Source organism: Diospyros lotus, chromosome 4 (genome assembly GCF_014633365.1).
Source record: "Diospyros lotus cultivar Yz01 chromosome 4, ASM1463336v1, whole genome shotgun sequence".
Taxonomy (NCBI): Eukaryota; Viridiplantae; Streptophyta; class Magnoliopsida; order Ericales; family Ebenaceae; genus Diospyros; species Diospyros lotus.
This window is the reverse complement of record NC_068341.1, coordinates 37,004,803-37,021,918: the sequence shown is the minus strand read 5'-3', so window position 1 is coordinate 37,021,918 and position 17,116 is coordinate 37,004,803. Positions and strand designations below refer to the sequence as shown.

Here is a 17,116-nt window from a genome sequence, read left to right as displayed (position 1 = left end):
CGGACTTTTTGGAGAAAATGTCGAAATTTTGAAAAATTAAAAATTTGAGTTTTTCCTCCAAATTTGGTAATCATTCAATGGATTGATTTTTAATGGTGATTTATGGAGCCCGGTAAAAGAAAAAAAAATTCTTGAATGGGAAAAGAATTAAAAATAATTGACAAAATGACGATTGGGTGTCTGAATGAGATTTTCTTTATAGCCAATGCGGTGTGGCTAAAGCCCAATTCTGCTAGTGAATCCTGGGATTTAGGGAAGGGAAAGACGAGCCTAGTTCCCACCTAGGGCGTTTCGTCTTGAAACATGGTCAATCCTTCACCCAGATCGGGCAGGTGGACAATCCGGGTGATTGTTCACGAGTAACACCCGTAAGTGGGAGCGGGGCATTACAGTTTGGTATCAGAGCGATGGTTAACGCATCAAGTGGAGGATGCTTGGAGAAATGTGGTTGAAGGTCGATCAGAGGGCCTTGGAAGTAGAACCACAAATGACCAAAGACCCTAGGAGATGGGTCGGGACATTAAAGCTGGTGGCTATGAGAAAAGAGTGCTCGGATATTCCTGCGATAGGAATAGGAAAAATATCATGGGTCGAGATGATATACCGTAAGAGATATACGAGTCGAGCAAAAAAGAGTCAAATGCCCAAGTGTGGGATTGGTATCGGGGACCCGAATGTAGAAATTTGAGGGTTCATGAAGCATTTTAAGGATGAGATTTCCTTGTGATTAAAGTATTGAGGCTTGTGTGGGGATACGAAACCGAGTCATGATAAAAATTGTGATGGGACAAGGAGAGCCCGAAGTATATCTAATCCGGGAAGAGATTAGCGGAGCACCCCTATGTTGGGGGAGATGATCAAGCAGGTATGAGGAAATGGAGTGGTTTCCATGGGTGGTGTGCTTCGACTAGGGTGAGCTAAGGCTAAAATCAGCTCGAAACCCAAAGAAAGAAGTCGTCAACAGGTGGTGTGACGAGCTCCAGGAATGGAGTAAGCGAAGGTTGCTTGTAAAGAGGCTCTAGGCGAAGCGAGCATGTGAGATATATGCTAGTCATGGCCAGAGTAGACATGACGTTGGTGGCTTACAGAAAGTTACCGAGGGGAGTCGGGTGTGCGATATGCATGAGGGATGCATATGATGCCATGTGATTGTATCGTTATGACGATCCTGGAGGGGTCATGCCTAGGGTATGAGTAGACCCTAGTTAGTTTCATGAGGAAACGAGATTTATCCTAAGAAGGGATAGATGTTTGGCAAATGGACCCTAGCGGGTGTTTATATGAGATGGAAGTCCCAAGTGAGTCGAACTGGAATCCAGGAGAATCCAGGTTTGGGATAAAGGAGTTGGGCATGCATAGATATGCGCGTGGGAGCCATGGGATTGGAAGTCCTGATTGGGAAAGGCCATGTAACCGTTTGTGTGATTGATGGATGATGGGCCAATCTAACTCTCATTGACGCTTAGGGTCAGGCGAGACGCCTAAAGTCGAGAGATGAGAGGTGAATAGACCCTCATTATGATGTTTGGGATCGAGATGACGCCTAAGGTTATGAGACCCTTGATGGGAGACGTAGAGGTCACCCAATGAAGGGTATGAGTGGTGTGTGGGCCGAGGGTAGTGAATTGTGGCAATAGGACATCCATGGGCTATGCGTGCACAAGAAATGCCAACTTTGGATGCCAAGTGGGCAGGGGCATGGTAAGCAATGTGGAAGCCCAGGAATTTTAGTTCCAAGTTAAGGAAGCCCGATCGAGGCGTGCGGGAAGGCCAGGCCGGGTGTAGTGACTGAATGCATACGTGAGTGTGCAAGGAGAGATGAGAGGTCTCAATTTACCCGGAGGGTAACGGTGGGTACTCTATGGTTATGGGTGCCAGAGCCTGAGGTAGGCTCAGCGTGTCAGTTGCGGATTGAGAGATAGTTGATAACCAAGCTTTTGGGTTGAGCTAGGTGGTGAAATGAATCATGATGGGTTTGGATCCATTGTAATAAAAGTTGGAGCTCTCAAATGTTGAACGAGAGCCGTGAGGTAAGATCTTGTAGGGTGAGATCATGAGACCTCAAGGTGTGCAGTGGATTGAGAGTATCTTAAGTGATAAGAGATGAAGAGTCTGGAAGAGCGAGGCTCATGGTACGAGCTTGAAGTTATTAAGACAAGGATAACCAAGTAAGATGGCTTTGGTAAGTTGGTGGCGGAACCATCGTAGCTCGAGAAGGCTTTAAGTAGCTTTGATGCCATGGGTGCAAGGCTCGGTGTGAAGGATCTTATGCTATGGACCGTGTGGCAGAGGACTAATGAGTTGGCTCATGTGAGGGCAAGTGGCACATGGGCCTGAACAATTTAGTGAACTGCAGGTAATGGTCGGATGTCGAAGATCTGGAGCAGCACCTTAGGAAATTTGGTCAGGTGAGACCAAGAATCTCCTGTAAAGGATACGACATCTAGAGTAGTCCTAAGAAGGAATCGCGGAGCGCGGTAGTGATCCGATAGATTGTTGTCGAGTAGGAAGCCTGGTAAGAATAGTGGCTGCGAGCGTGGCGAGGTAGTCATGCTGAGTTTAATATCAGAGGTGTGACTGGAAGGCTGAAAGTCACACTATGGGGTGCGAAATAGATCAGAGAGGGTCCTGAGCCACGCTGTTGGAAACTGTTGTTGGGCCAGTGTAAAGGACAACACGGTAATAATGATTGGGTGTTAACTTTCCGAAGCACAAGGCAATACAATGGGGAACCAGTGTTGGGCTAGTGTATGGGAGTGACACATGGTGGGTGTTGACTCTCTGAAGCACAGGGCAATACGATGGGGAACCGGTGTTGGGCTAGTGCATGGGAGTGACACATGGTGGGTGTTGACTCTCTAAAGCACAGGGCAATACGATGGGGAACCAGTATTGGGCCAGTGTATGAGAGTGACACGATGATGGTGACCAAGTGTTGCGGCGCCTAAAGCACAGGGCAACGCAGTGACTATGCAGATGGTCAGGGACAGAAGATCTATGAGATGTTTGAAAAAGAAACCCTGGAAGGAAAACGGGTCTAGCGTGGGAATAACGCTATGGTTGATGCCTATAGTTGACGGGTTTATTGCTAAGGACACTGGATACAGACAGTTAGTCCATAGGAGGGACTGCAGCCCTCTACGTGGAGTAACTCGTCTGTAGTGGAGACGATTAGATGCCGAAAACTTGGGGTATGCTGTAGGTTATGCTTGGGCCAGATCTAAAATTCCGTAAGGGTTGAAGTATGGTGATAGTGCTTTTAGTGTCAAGGCAGCAAGAAGATTTGTGAATCGAGGGGGTGATGTCTTATGGCGTGATAACAAGATGTGTGGTGATACTTCTTGTTAAAGGATGCTAACGTAGTGGTGGTTAATTTGACCGAAGTTGATCGGGTAAATTGAGATGATGGACCCTATGTGACCTTGCGGTGATGCAAGAAGATGGGTCGATTGGTGGAGTCGGTAAATGGCTCGAGAATGTTATGTAAGTGCCATGGAGGGTGAGATTTACGAGTTAGATGCCAACCATGAGATGGGAATATTAAAGCGCATGAAGGCTTCGAATAAAAGGATCTCTAATCCAGTTAAGTGAGTTGTGGCAGGCTGAACATGTGGCTAAGGCACGGTTCGAAATCCGTGAAAGCTCGCAATGGCAGTCTGGTGTTAGTCTTGGTTGTGTTGATGCGAAATGAGGAAGTGTTCTCATGTGGCACTGGAGGGTTTTCGATTGATGACACAGGATCAGTTGCCAGGTGTTAGCACCTGATGGCAATGACAAGAGCGTGAGGCTCGAGGACTATGGTGTAAAGCCTTGTTGGTTGCCGTGTATGCAATATAAAGGTTCAGCGGGTCCTGGCGGTTAGACCATGCGTATTTGGCAAAGGTGATCCAAGGTGGTAAAAGATGGTTGGTTATGGCAGAATAGTGCCACCTAAAGGAGTGTGGCTCCGGAATGAGAGCTATCAATGGCAGTCAAAATGTGATCAGGGTAGAACTTGAGATGTTCTCCCAGGAGAAGTTGAGCTTGAGGCAACAATGTGGGATGAACTTCCTAAGACGCTACAACTTTATCAGGAAAGGTTACCCGAGGAAAAGCCAGCGAAATGACGAGTGCTTGAGTAGGAAGGTGAGTCCTATGTCATCAAGTGGAAGTGTGAATTCCATATGAGGGGCAGGGGTGATTCCCAGTGGGTGGAGTTTATATAGAAGCGGTAGTCGATGATTGCAAGAGTAGTGCCTAGAGGAAGGTTATGTCGGTTGTGAGCCGAACGATCCGGTTAGAGCTAATCAAGTTGGTTAGATGGAAGATAAGGGAGAATTGAGGATGTGGCCCGAGCATGGTTAAGCTCGAGGTGAGATGGTAATGGTGCGTGCATCGCCAAGCTCGAGGTGGACTCGAGTAATACACGTATAGTTGAAATGTGTAATTACCTGACATGATGTTAGGTGTGTCGATTTTGCGTAATCATATCGATAAATGAGGGTCGACTGGTTAAGGTAGAAGACCATGTATGAAATGGTCGAAGTTGGCAAGGTAAGCCAAATGGGTGCTTCCCATGTAGTGCTAGCACGATAAGTTGATCGGTAATGAGAGGTTGCCATGAGGATCAACTTAAGCTCTGCATGCGTGTGATTATGGCGGTATTCCATGGCAAATGGGTGTCCTAGTGTCTTGTGAGCACTAAAAGAAACATTGTGGTGGATGATCAGTGCTAAGACGTTGCTGGTTGGACCAGCGTAAAATCGTGGCCATGTGTGATTGGCAATGAGAAACGTTGCCGTGTGTGATCAGTGTAAAATCGTGGTAGACTGATCAACGATGCAATATTAGTGAGAGTTTGTTTGATTGATGGAAAATGGGAAGTGGACTGCAAAATGATGCTTCGAGTCAGTGAAAATCCATCAAGTGATGGACATCGTTGCAGTAAGCATGACCAGCGACTAGAGGTGTGGTTTGGCGGGAGGCCAAAGCCGTGTTCGGCTATTGAGTGTCCTCGAGAGTTAGAGGATCAAAAGCCTAAAACAAAACCTTGAGGTGAGTGTAACCCGAGGTAAATGTAAGGAATGAATATGTTGTGGGATTCTCGAGCAGGAGAATTTGGCATGTAGCCCGAGAATGTGATTGTTTTGGGGTAGGAGATTATGGTAAAGCGAATTTCGAGAGCGAAATTCCTTTAAGGAGGGTGGAATGTAACACCCGGTGTAACTGGTGTTAAGAGGATGAGAATGGAAGTGAGAAAACTTCAAAAAATGCCCTTAAGAAGGTGATGGATCCTTGAGATTGAGAATGCCCATTGGCTGCACTCCCACCCTGCAATTAAAACACAAAATAAAACACAATAAAAATTTTATATTTTTTTTTATTTAGGTGAGAGGTTTATACTCGTCAGTGTACGAGTGCAGTTGTAGTCCAAATTTAAATTTATGTTTTCTGAATGAGTCCAGGTCGTCCACTGAGAGATTTATTTATGACAAAATAAAAAGAATGTCACACACAAGTACACACGTATTTGGATAAATTGGCAACAAAGTTTTTTATGGTTTTTTAAACAACAAATACTAGGAAATAAATTAAGGCAGTAATTGAAATAAATACTTAAAGTGAGAATATAAAATTGGATAGTATTTGAGTTAAGACAATTTCAGTGCCAAACCGTTGATTCCCAAATTTTAGCAGAAAAGATTAGCAACATTAATTTAATTTCAGATATGAGAGTTTGTTATTAAATGTAATTAGAGATGATGATAGTTCTAGTTTAAGCAATCCTCATACATGATATGCGGGATTCTAATTTAAACAACTACCATAAATTTAATTGCAATTAATACACAAAACAACTAAGTTAATCATCCGGGTTTGGGTATGATAGCGTTTCCAGTTCTAGTAACTCTCATGCGTGACATGAAAGCTCTAAGTTAGGCTTACGCTCCAATCCAAACCTAGTGATTTCTCAATAATCAAAACATACTCATACTGAAGTTTAAATTAATGTTACTTATTTAAAGCGTAGTTTTCTTTGAGAATCATTGGCGTTGGACACTGTCTTTGCCTTAACCCAAGATTAGATTTAGCTACTCATTTTCATTTAAAAGTTAATTGACATGAATTTAAACAACATAATTTAAATAACAGAATTTAAATAGCAAGAATTAAAATAGCAGAAACTAACCGGCCATTTAGGCGGTGGATAATTTAAATGACAAGAATTAAAATTGCATAAATTTAAAGGCATAAACTAACCGACCATTTAAGCGGTGAATAATTAAAAGACAAGAATTAAAATTACAGAAATTTAAAGACATAAATTAACCGGCCATTTAGGCGGTGAATAATAAAGTAACAATAAATGACATAAGAATTAAAAAGAAGAAATGAAGGAAGTAAGATCACAAGAGAGAATACTAAAGAAAAGGGGAAAGAACAAGAACAATTCTCAAAGAGAGAATTATAAGGAAACAACTAAACTTTGATTCAAGAATAATAATTACACTTACAAATGCAATCAAGTGAGCTATTTATAGGCCACAAGATGCAATACAAACCACACAATTTCAATTATTCAATTAGACATAATTATATCTAATGGGCACTCACACACTTAAAGTTAAATGGATTTTAGCTATAATACACACTTAATATTAAATGGATTTTAGTTAAAATACATACCTAATAAAGCACTCATAAAGTTAAATGGATTTTAGCTATAATATCCACCTAATAGTTAAATGCATTTTAGCTAAAAAACACACCTAATAAAGCTCTCACATAAAAAATAAAAATAGATTTCTATAAATTGATTTTTTAATCTTCATTAGCATTAAAAATAATTCTTGGGCCTTTTCCAAATAATATATTCCATGGGTTGCTCAAATTGGGCCTTAATTTTTCATGAGCTTGAATTCTTCATGCCTACAAAAAATAAAATAAAACTAAAAAAATAATAATAATTTAATATTATTAATAAATTATATATTATATATATATGTATTACACATGGCACACATATATATATTAGATTATATTATATATATATATATATTACATGCATGCATATAATGATGTATATGTATTATATATAATTTTATATATTATTATTATTTATTTTAGAACTTCATTTCATTCATCTTTCAATTTAAACTTACATATAACCATAAAATATATATTAATATCTAATTTAAACCATATTTAAGATCAAAAGAAGGGTATAATTATAATAAAATTTTTACAAAATTAACCACTAATCATACCCCCCAACTTAAACATTGCTAGTCCCTTAGCAATCAGACTATACACATGCCAAGCTTTAATAACTGTATGAATGTAAAAATTTCAAATTCGAAACCGAAATGCATAAAATTAAATAAATAATTTAGCATTCTAAATCAGATTTTTGGTTAAAAGTCATACAATCTCAGGAATAGTAATTAGGATAACCAACACACAGACTTACTCCCTTGAAGTTTTAACTTCAAACCTTACTATAGATTTTTCCTCCAATAAAAAGGATTCCTCAGGTGTACACACAAGGGGGTGCACCATTATAAGAGTAAATGTAGAACAAGTTCAAAATTCGGTGTCATCCCAAATACAAGGAACGTATTTTCATAAAAGAATAAGGAAATTGACATACCTTCATGATTGGAATAATGCTCTAGATGAGTAACTTCTGAATTTAAACATGATTCCCTATTCCAAACTCGAATTCTGAGATCACATGATTTATAGCATCGAAAGGGACCAGACTGGGTTGTAATGGGGCTATGAGGTTAATACGAGTTGTCAAAAAAAAGATAGATTGTGCAAAGATTGTGTCGGGATATATATATATATATATATTTAGCATTTATTTTGAAACAATTATGCTGAATAACTAAGAGAAATTGCCCTTTTTTTTCACTTTTTTTTCTTCTTTTTTTTTTCCTTTTTTTTACTTTTTTTCTTCTTTTTTTTTTTTAAATATGAAAATAGATAGACAGATTAATTCCCAAAAACACACCAGGTTGGTCAAAATACATATGGTTTTGGGTAAAACAAGGGTAGCGAAGGAAGTTGTACTACAAATGGCTCAAATGTGCTACCAAAGGAGGTTAATTTAAAGAAAAAAAAAAGTTTAATAAGCTCAAAATGAAAGAAATTGATCCCTCTATCATGCTTCTACAAAACGATGATACTCAGTCATCTAATTCAGAGTTTGAAACCAGTCAAACTTATCCGTTATCATACTAGACATTCAAAGCGAATTGATGTTTTGAAGCCATTGAAAAGATAAGATAAACAATAAAGCATATTTAGAGTAAGTGTTATTTCACTCAGAATTAACGGTTTAGTAGGCTCAAACACTCACTTAGGTAATAGTCTCCACTTCTATTGAGAAATCATACAGTGTACTAATCAGCTAATTACTGTTACCTTTGACTTTATGACCGATAACTAATTTCTAAATTTTGAATCCTTGATAAATGCAAAGTACTTATTCTCATGCATATACGTTTTCAAATAAGAAATCAATGCATTCATGTTTCGTATTGCAAACTTAACCGGCTATCAGTGCATAACTTCAAAGCTTTAGGAATAGCATTATTTAAAACACATAATTTTTTTTTTTTTATAAGAGCAGATAAAGATAATCAATTCCTACAAGACTACAAACTAGTAATAACAAACTCACAGTTAAATATAAACTAGATGATTCATAACTAGACCTTACACCCCCCAACTTGAATTACAGTAATAAATTAGAGTTGTTAGGAATACCTGTAACTCCACAAGTCCATAGATTTGATGTGAACTGCTAAAACTTAAACAACAAATGAGCATACCATATAGATATATATTTATATTTTCACACCAAAATAAAAATTTCATGCAAGTCATAAGATAAGCAAAATGCGTCTCAAGAGTACAAAAAGTACTCCTTACTCAGCCATCTTATCGAAGACTTTGCTAACAACATTCCACAATTTTTTTTTTTTTAAGAACACAACCAAGAAAAATCCTGCAAGTTGTACAATAACTAGATGCGTCTCAAGAGTACAAAAAGTACTCCTTACTCAACCATCTTCATAAAGAGCATTTCTCACAGTGATAAATCTAAATTAATCGGACCCCTTTGGCGCTTGTTACTAATTGCCTTAGACCAGTCTATTCGAGGCTCATGAGGATCGTACTGTGGAATATAAGCGTGTAATTTCTCTAACAGTTCATCAATGGTAGATGCAGAAATGAGAATCTTTCTTGTTGAAAGAGAAATGAACTCTTTGTCCACAGCCTGATCAAGAAAAGAGAGCAACCCATCGAAAAAATGGTTAACATTTAAAAGTCCAATGGGTTTTGTATGGAGATTACTCTTGACCCAGGAGATTATACAAAAGATTTCTTCAAGTGTTCCAAAACCTCCTGGTAAAGCAATAAAGGCATCTGACTGATAAATCTTACAAGCCATGCGTTCAGACATAGAAGTCGTTTCTATAAGTTGACCACGTGTAATCCTGAAAATATGTGGTTCAGCCAAAGGGATTGGCATTATACCTACCACAGATGATTTTCCAAGATGTGCAGCTTGTAAAACATAACCATTCAATCCACGACTTCCCCCTCCATATACCAAATTAATTTTTTTTTCTCCTAATTTTTGGCCAAGTTCGCTCGCTGTAAATGCGTAACAAATATCGCTCCCAAGTTGAGAGCCACAAAGTACACATATAGTTTTAATTCGACGAACTAACTGGCCTTCCATGTTTGTTCATTTTGTATGCCCTAGAAAGAAGTTTGGCGATCAAAAGTAGCTATATAACAATTCAACAAGAAATAAATACAAAGAAAAATCATGCGTATGTATAAGTAGTTGTGATTGTGGCTCACATCTTCCTCTGGTTTTACGTCCAGAAACGGCTTAAACACTTTCTATGAAGCGAGGATAAGCTTCCCATCCAATTTTCTTATAGATTGGCAAACAGGGTCGTTTTTAGTCAGATTCCCAAGACTATAGCGTTGGTGGTCACTTCTGAACTGGGTCTATAAAGCAAGAAGTTCTCTTTGCACTATTCCACATGGATGCGTCTCAAGAGTCAACCGGATATCATCCAAAGACTCCTTACTCAGTCCATCCTTTATGAAACTAATTTTATCTTCTCGATTTATGGACGTAAACCCCACAGATTTGAATCGTGTGTTACAGGTCCATCGAGCACATTTGTAACAACCATTCACTCTTTTCGCTCTTCTTTTCTTTGCAAAACTACTCTTCCCTAAGCCTGGAAAGTGCTTAAAACTAGGTGAAGTTTCACCAGCTAATCGAACTTTTGCTTCGATCAGTCAACGAATATCTTCAGGGATGTTATTACGCATCAACAGCCTAAGTCTTTCACACCTAACAGCATAAATTTTTTTCAGATCATTCTGCGGGAGAGATGGATAGTACTTGTGAATTTTTGAGAGATAAAGATCCATTTTTTTTTTTAAAAAAAAAACTATACTAAGAAGAAAGTAAAGAACTATAAACTTTACAAAAGGGATGAGAGTACCTGATCAGAGAATAATACAAAGGAGAGAAGACTGAGCTCAAAGAAGGGTGGCTTGCCTCATACAGATATGGAGTTTCTTATAGAGCAATGGGCATCACTATTCTACATTTGACTCGAGGCATGCCATAATTGCACCGTCAGACTTAGCGTCTCTTTTTCAACGCTTGGTGCCTCATTTTTCAACATTTGGCAGTGTGCCTCTTTCTTTATAGGGCAGTGTGATTGCACTGATCGAAAAAAAAATGGCTACCACCAACGTCAACTCTGTCTCTCTCAATTCAAATTTTTTTTTTTATTAAATTTTTTTTTTTTTGGTAAATTTTTGTTTTTGTTTTTTTTTTTTAGGGGCCCAATAAAATCATATATACCACACAAGATAATATTATCAAGTCATCCAAAATCAATTTTATCAAGTCATCTAAAGTCAATTCTTTAAGTACACCTTACCCCCCAACTTAAATTGCGCATTGTCCTCAATCGGCAATAAAAGGATAGAAGATAGGTATACCTGACGGTCTTCAATGCATGAACTCGTATGGAAAAATTTTATTTAGAATGCACACAGAGAAATATTATTTGAATAATGCAAAAAGAAACAATTTATATATATATATTTTTATATACTTCCTTTTTTTTTAATATTTTTTTTATTTTTTTATATTTTTTTTATTTTTTTTTAATGTCCCAAATCTAGAGACATCCATTTAACCTAAATGGAAAAGTGGTCTTTTAACGTCAGATTCCCAGACGATAGGAAACTTTCCCTACTCATCAGATGATGATGGATCATCCAAATCCACAATGCCTTCATTCTCCTCAACACTACCTTGGTATAGTTTCAACCTATGACCATTGACTGTAAGAAGTTGTCCTGACTCCGGATTTTCTATCTCAAAGGCCCCATATCCTGAGATGGACTTGATTACAAAGGGGCCGACCCATCGAGACTTCAATTTTCCTAAGAATAGATGCAATCGAGAATCATACAAGAGTACCTGTTGCCCTACCTGAAAGCTTTTTCGAATGATGTGCCGATCATGTAACTCTTTCATGCGAACCTTGGCCAATCGTGCATTTTCAAATGCTTCATTCCGAATTTCCTCAAGCTCATTCAATTGGAGCTTCCTAGATAAGCCTGCTTCAGTTAGACTCTTGTTGATCTTATGAATTGCCCAATATGCTTTATGCTCAATTTTCACCGGCAGATGACAAGATTTACCGTATACTAGCCTATAGGGAGACATTCCCAAAATTGTTTTGTAAGCTGTCCTGTATGCCCAAAGAGCGTCTACTAGTCTTAAGGACCAATCCTTACGATTAACAGCAACAGTCTTTTTCAATATGCGCTTAATCTCCCTATTGGCTAGCTCGGCTTGACCATTGGTTTGAGGATGGTATGGTGTTGCAACCTTATGCAGTACACCATATTTCTTCATTAATCCTGCCACAACTTTATTACAAAAATGAGAACCCCCATCATTGATGATTGCTCGTGGCATCCCAAATCGACTGAATATGTTTTCTTTCAAAAATTTCACTACCGTTCTATGGTCATTTGTTCTGGCCGGGATTGCTTCTACCCATTTGGACACATAGTCAACAGCAAGTAAGATGTATTCATGACCAAATGAATTGACAAATGGGCCCATAAAATCCATACCCCAACAGTCAAAAACTTCTAACACTTGGATCGGATGTAACGGCATCATGTTTCTCCTTGACAGACTTCCTAACCTTTGACATCGATCGCAACTTGAACAGAACTTATACACATCCTTGAACAGTGTCGGCCAATAAAATCCACTCTAAAAAATTTTTGCAACTGTTTTCTTGACAGAAAAATGGCCTCCACATGCAAGAGTATGACAGAAATTAATGACACTTTATTGCTCATGATCGGGTATGCATCTACGGATGATTTGGTCAGGACAATACTTGAAGAGGTAGGGCTCATCCCAAAAGAAGGTTCTGACTTTTCTGAAGAATTTATGCCTATCTTGCTTACTCCAATGGTCTGGGATCAAACCAGTTGCCAGGTAGTTCGCAATGTCGGCATACCAAGGGACAACAGATGATGCATGAATAACATTCACTTCAAACAGTTGCTCATCAGGAAAATTGTCATGAATTGGTTCATCAAATTGTGTGAGATCTTGACTTGGAATCCTTGACAAATGGTCAGCCACCACATTTTCTACTCCCTTCTTGTTTCTGATTTCAATGTTGAATTCTTGCAGGAGTAAGATCCATCGGAGGAGACGGGGTTTTGCATCTTCCTTTGTGAACAAATACTTCAGAGCAGTGTGATCAGTAAAAATGATCACTAGTGACCCTACGAGGTAAGATCGGAACTTGTCCAAGGCAAAGACAACTGCTAGTAACTCTTTCTCTGTAGTGGTGTAATTCTTTTGTGCCTCATTAAGAGTTTTGCTAGCATAGTATATCACATGAGGTTTTTTATCCTTCCTCTGCCCTAACACAGCTCCTACCGTGTAATCACTAGCATCGCATATAAGTTCAAACGAGAGGGACCAATCAGGGGGCTGAATGATAGGTGCTGAAATGAGTGCATCTTTCAATTTATCAAAAGCATTTTGACAGGCAGGACTCTATTCAAACGGAACATCCTGAGACAACAAATGGCACAAGGGTCTTGTTATGGTGCTAAAGGAAGCAATGAATCTCCTATAAAACCCTGCATGTCCCAAAAAACTTCTGATGTCTTTCACATTCCTAGGGATGGAGAGTTTTTTAATTGTTTCAATTTTTGACTTGTCTACCTCCATCCCCCTAGATGAAACGATGTGCCCCAAGACTATGCCCTGTTTCACCATGAAGTGACATTTTTTCCAATTGAGTATCAGATTTGTTTCCTCACATCTTGCTAAAATCTTTTTCAGATTCTCCAAACAGGCCTCAAAGTTACTTCCATAAACAGAAAAGTCATCCATAAATACTTCAACAATCTGTTCAACCATTTCACTGAAAATGCTCATCATACACCTTTGAAAGGTGGCTGGAGCATTACATAACCCAAATGGCATGCTCCTGTATGCAAATGTCCCAAATGGACATGTGAAAGTAGTCTTCTCTTGATCTTCTAGTGCAATTTCTATCTGATTGTACCCTGAGTACCCATCTAAGAAACAATAGTAGGCTTGGCCTGCTATTCTCTCTAGAACTTGATCCAAGAAAGGCAAAGGAAAATGATATTTCCTTGTCACAGAATTGAGTTTTCTATAATCAATGCACATACGCCATCCTGTCTGGATACGCGTGGGAATCAGTTCATTGTTCTCATTTTTTACAATAGTGACTCCAGACTTTTTGGGTACTACCTGTGTTGGACTTACCCACTTAGAATCAAAGATTGGGTAAATTATTCCAGCATCCAATAGCTTAAACACTTCTTTTCTGACAACTTCTTTCATGTTGGGATTTAATCTCCTTTGCATTTGCCTAACTGGTTTTGCTCCTTCTTCCAAGAATATCTTATGAGTACAGATCAAAGGGCTAATACCTTGCAAATCTGAAATGGTCCATCCTAATGACTTCCTGTGTGCTTTTAGAACTTCTATCAGTTGTTGCTCTTGCTGAGGTGTCAAACTTGAAGAGATCACCACTGGGAATGCTTCCCCTTCTCCTAGAAAGACATACTTCAAATCACTGGGCAATGGCTTTCTCTCAGGCGTGGACTGATGGCTATCAGGAGCCATGAGCTTACTGTCCAAGTTCCTTAATGGCTTTAAACCAGGCATCCATGTAGGCTTCTCACTTTCTTTGCCTATGACTTCCACTTCTTTTATTTCTTCAAGATCTTGATTTCCTTCTTTGGGTCTCCTCATGAACTCTTCAAAATAGTCATTGGTCAGTGTTTGGATCAAGTTTATCTCCTCCACTTCACTCTCAGTGTCCTGGTGTTTGGCTACCCTGAAGATATTCATTTCTACAGTCATGTTCCCAAAAGATAGCTTTAACACACCATTCCTACAGTTGATGATGGCATTTGATGTGGCAAGGAATGGTCGACCTAAGATGACTGGCACAAGAGGTTGAGGCCCCTGATGCGGCTGGGTGTCCAAAACGATGAAGTCCACTGGAAAGTAGAATTTATCGATTTATACCAGAACATCCTCCACAATTTCTCGTGGAACTTTGACTGATCGATCAGCCAGCTGAAGGGTCACTCTAGTGGGTTTAAGCTCATCTAATCCCAACAGTTGATACACACTGTATGGCAACAAATTGACACTAGTTCCTAAATCCAAGAGTGCTCGATCAACCTTTTGACTTCCTATGATGCATGTAATGGTTGGACAGCCTGGGTCTTTGTATTTGGGAGGAGTTTTCAATTGGAGAATGGCGCTGACTTGTTCAGTCAAGAATGCCTTTTCATGCACATTTGTTTTTCTTTTAACAGTGCACAGATCTTTCAAAAATTTTGCATATGAAGGTGTTTGTTTGATTGCATCCAACAGCGGGATGTTGATTCTCACTTGCTTAAACACTTCATATATATCTGCATTTTGTTGCTCTTTTTTCAAATGATTCAACCTTTGTGGAAAATGTGGTTTGGGCCTATATTGAATTTCTTTCTCATCTTCTTTTTGTTTTTCATTTTTCTTATTTTTTTCATTTTTTTCCACGGTGGATTCATGATCTTTTGGTTCTTTTTCTTCATCAACATGTTGGTTTATCCTAGGATCAGTTGGTTTCTCAATTATTCTTCCACTTCTTAGGGCAGTCACTGCTTGCACTTGTTCATGAGTGTTGGTTTCACTATTTGAACCTTCTACCTGGTTGGTTTGCCTAATTGGGTTAGGATTAGTTTGGGATGGAAACCTTCCGGGTTCTCTCACACTCAATGTTTGTGTTATCTTGGTCAACTGGCTCCTAATGTCTTCTATGGCTATATTTGTTTGGTCTTGATTTTTTACAAGCTGAGCAACCTGATTGTTGATACATGTTTGACTTTGGATGAACTGGTGTAAGGTATCTTCCAAAGATCTCCTATGAGGAGGTTGGTAAGTATTGGATGAAGAATCTTGATTTTGTTGGAAGGTGTATTGTTGTGCAGGGAAGGGAGGTTGAGAATGATTTCCAGAATCATTTCTCCAAGAAAAATTGGGGTGATTTCTATTATTGGGATAGTATGAATTGTAGTTCTGATTATTCCCATAATAGGCTCCACTCTGATTTTGATTTTGTCTCCCTTCAAAGTTGTGTGAATGATTGTTATTAGTCTGCCCATACAATACCTCCTTGAAAGCAGGTAAGGTAGGACATTCTTCAGTTGAATGATCTGTTGCATCACACACAGCACACTTTACTTCCACTTGATTAACAGATTGCACCTTTTTGGGTTGCATGTTTTCAACTTTCTTTGTTAAAGCATTTAATCTTGCATTTAAATCGTCACTCTCACTCAATTGGTATCTCCCTCTAGGTTGTGGATTTTCTCTTGAATCAAGAGCAGATGTTGGACCAACTTCCCAGTTCCTTGTATTCTCAGCCAATGTGTCAAAGAAGTGGAAAGCTTCTTCTGGAGTCTTCTCATAGAATTCTCCATTGCACATTGTAGAAATTAGCATTTTCAATTGGGGAGTGAGTAAATCATAAAAGAAACTGACCACTCTCCATTGCTCAAAAGCATGGTGCGGACAAGTGTGAAGAAGGTCTTTGAACCTTTCCCACGCTTGAGCAAAATTCTCATTTGGTTTACAAGCAAAGTTCATGATTTGTCTTTGAAGAGTAGCAGTTTTGTTGGCAGGGAAGTATTTTTTTAAGAAAGTTGTTTGCATTTCTCTCCAAGTTCCTATAGATCTAGGTGGGAGAGTGCTTAATTAACCATATTTTTGCCTTATCTTTCAGTGAGAATGGAAAGAGTTTTAATCTTATGACATCCTCATTTGCTGTATGGTCCATGCAAGTGCTACACACTTCCTCAAATTCTTTCATATGAGTATATGGATTTTCAGAATCCATGCCATGAAAAGTTGGTAACAATTGGATTGTGCCAGGTTTGAAGTTAAACCTATGATGGTTGATGGGAAGAATAATGCATGAGGGGGTTGTCTGCCTAGGAGGATGAAGATACTCCCTAAGAGGTCTCTGATAATCTCCTGATCAATGGGATCAGGGTCACCGTGGTCACTACCACGTGCAGACATGTTGTGTGGAAGTGGTATGTTCTCATTGTGTTGAGACATGAGTGACTGAATTTCTACAGTTCTACCAGACCTAAGTATCATACACAATGGACAAAAAATAAAGTAAAAAGAAACAGAGTTACCGAATTTATCAGGAGATGCTTATTCTTATATTTTTTTCCTTTTTGTTTTTGCCTCAATCTCCCCGGCAACGGTGCCAAAATTTGGCTGCACTCCCACCCTGCAATTAAAACACAAAACAAAACATAATAAAAATTTTATATTTTTTTTTATTTAGGTGAGAGGTTTATACTCGTCAATGTACGAGTGCAGTTGTAGTCCAAATTTAAATTTATGTTTTCTGAATGAGTCCAGATCGTCCACTAAGAGATTTATTTATGATAAAATAAAAAGAATGTCACACACAAGTACACACGCATTTGG

At 38.8% G+C, this 17,116-nt stretch overlaps 1 pseudogene; it reads right to left on the bottom strand.

Annotated features, from left to right (window-relative positions):
- Positions 1 to 15,304, bottom strand: part of LOC127799821 (uncharacterized) — a 117,858-nt pseudogene extending 102,554 nt beyond the window's left edge.
- Positions 15,305 to 17,116: the final 1,812 nt, after the last annotated feature.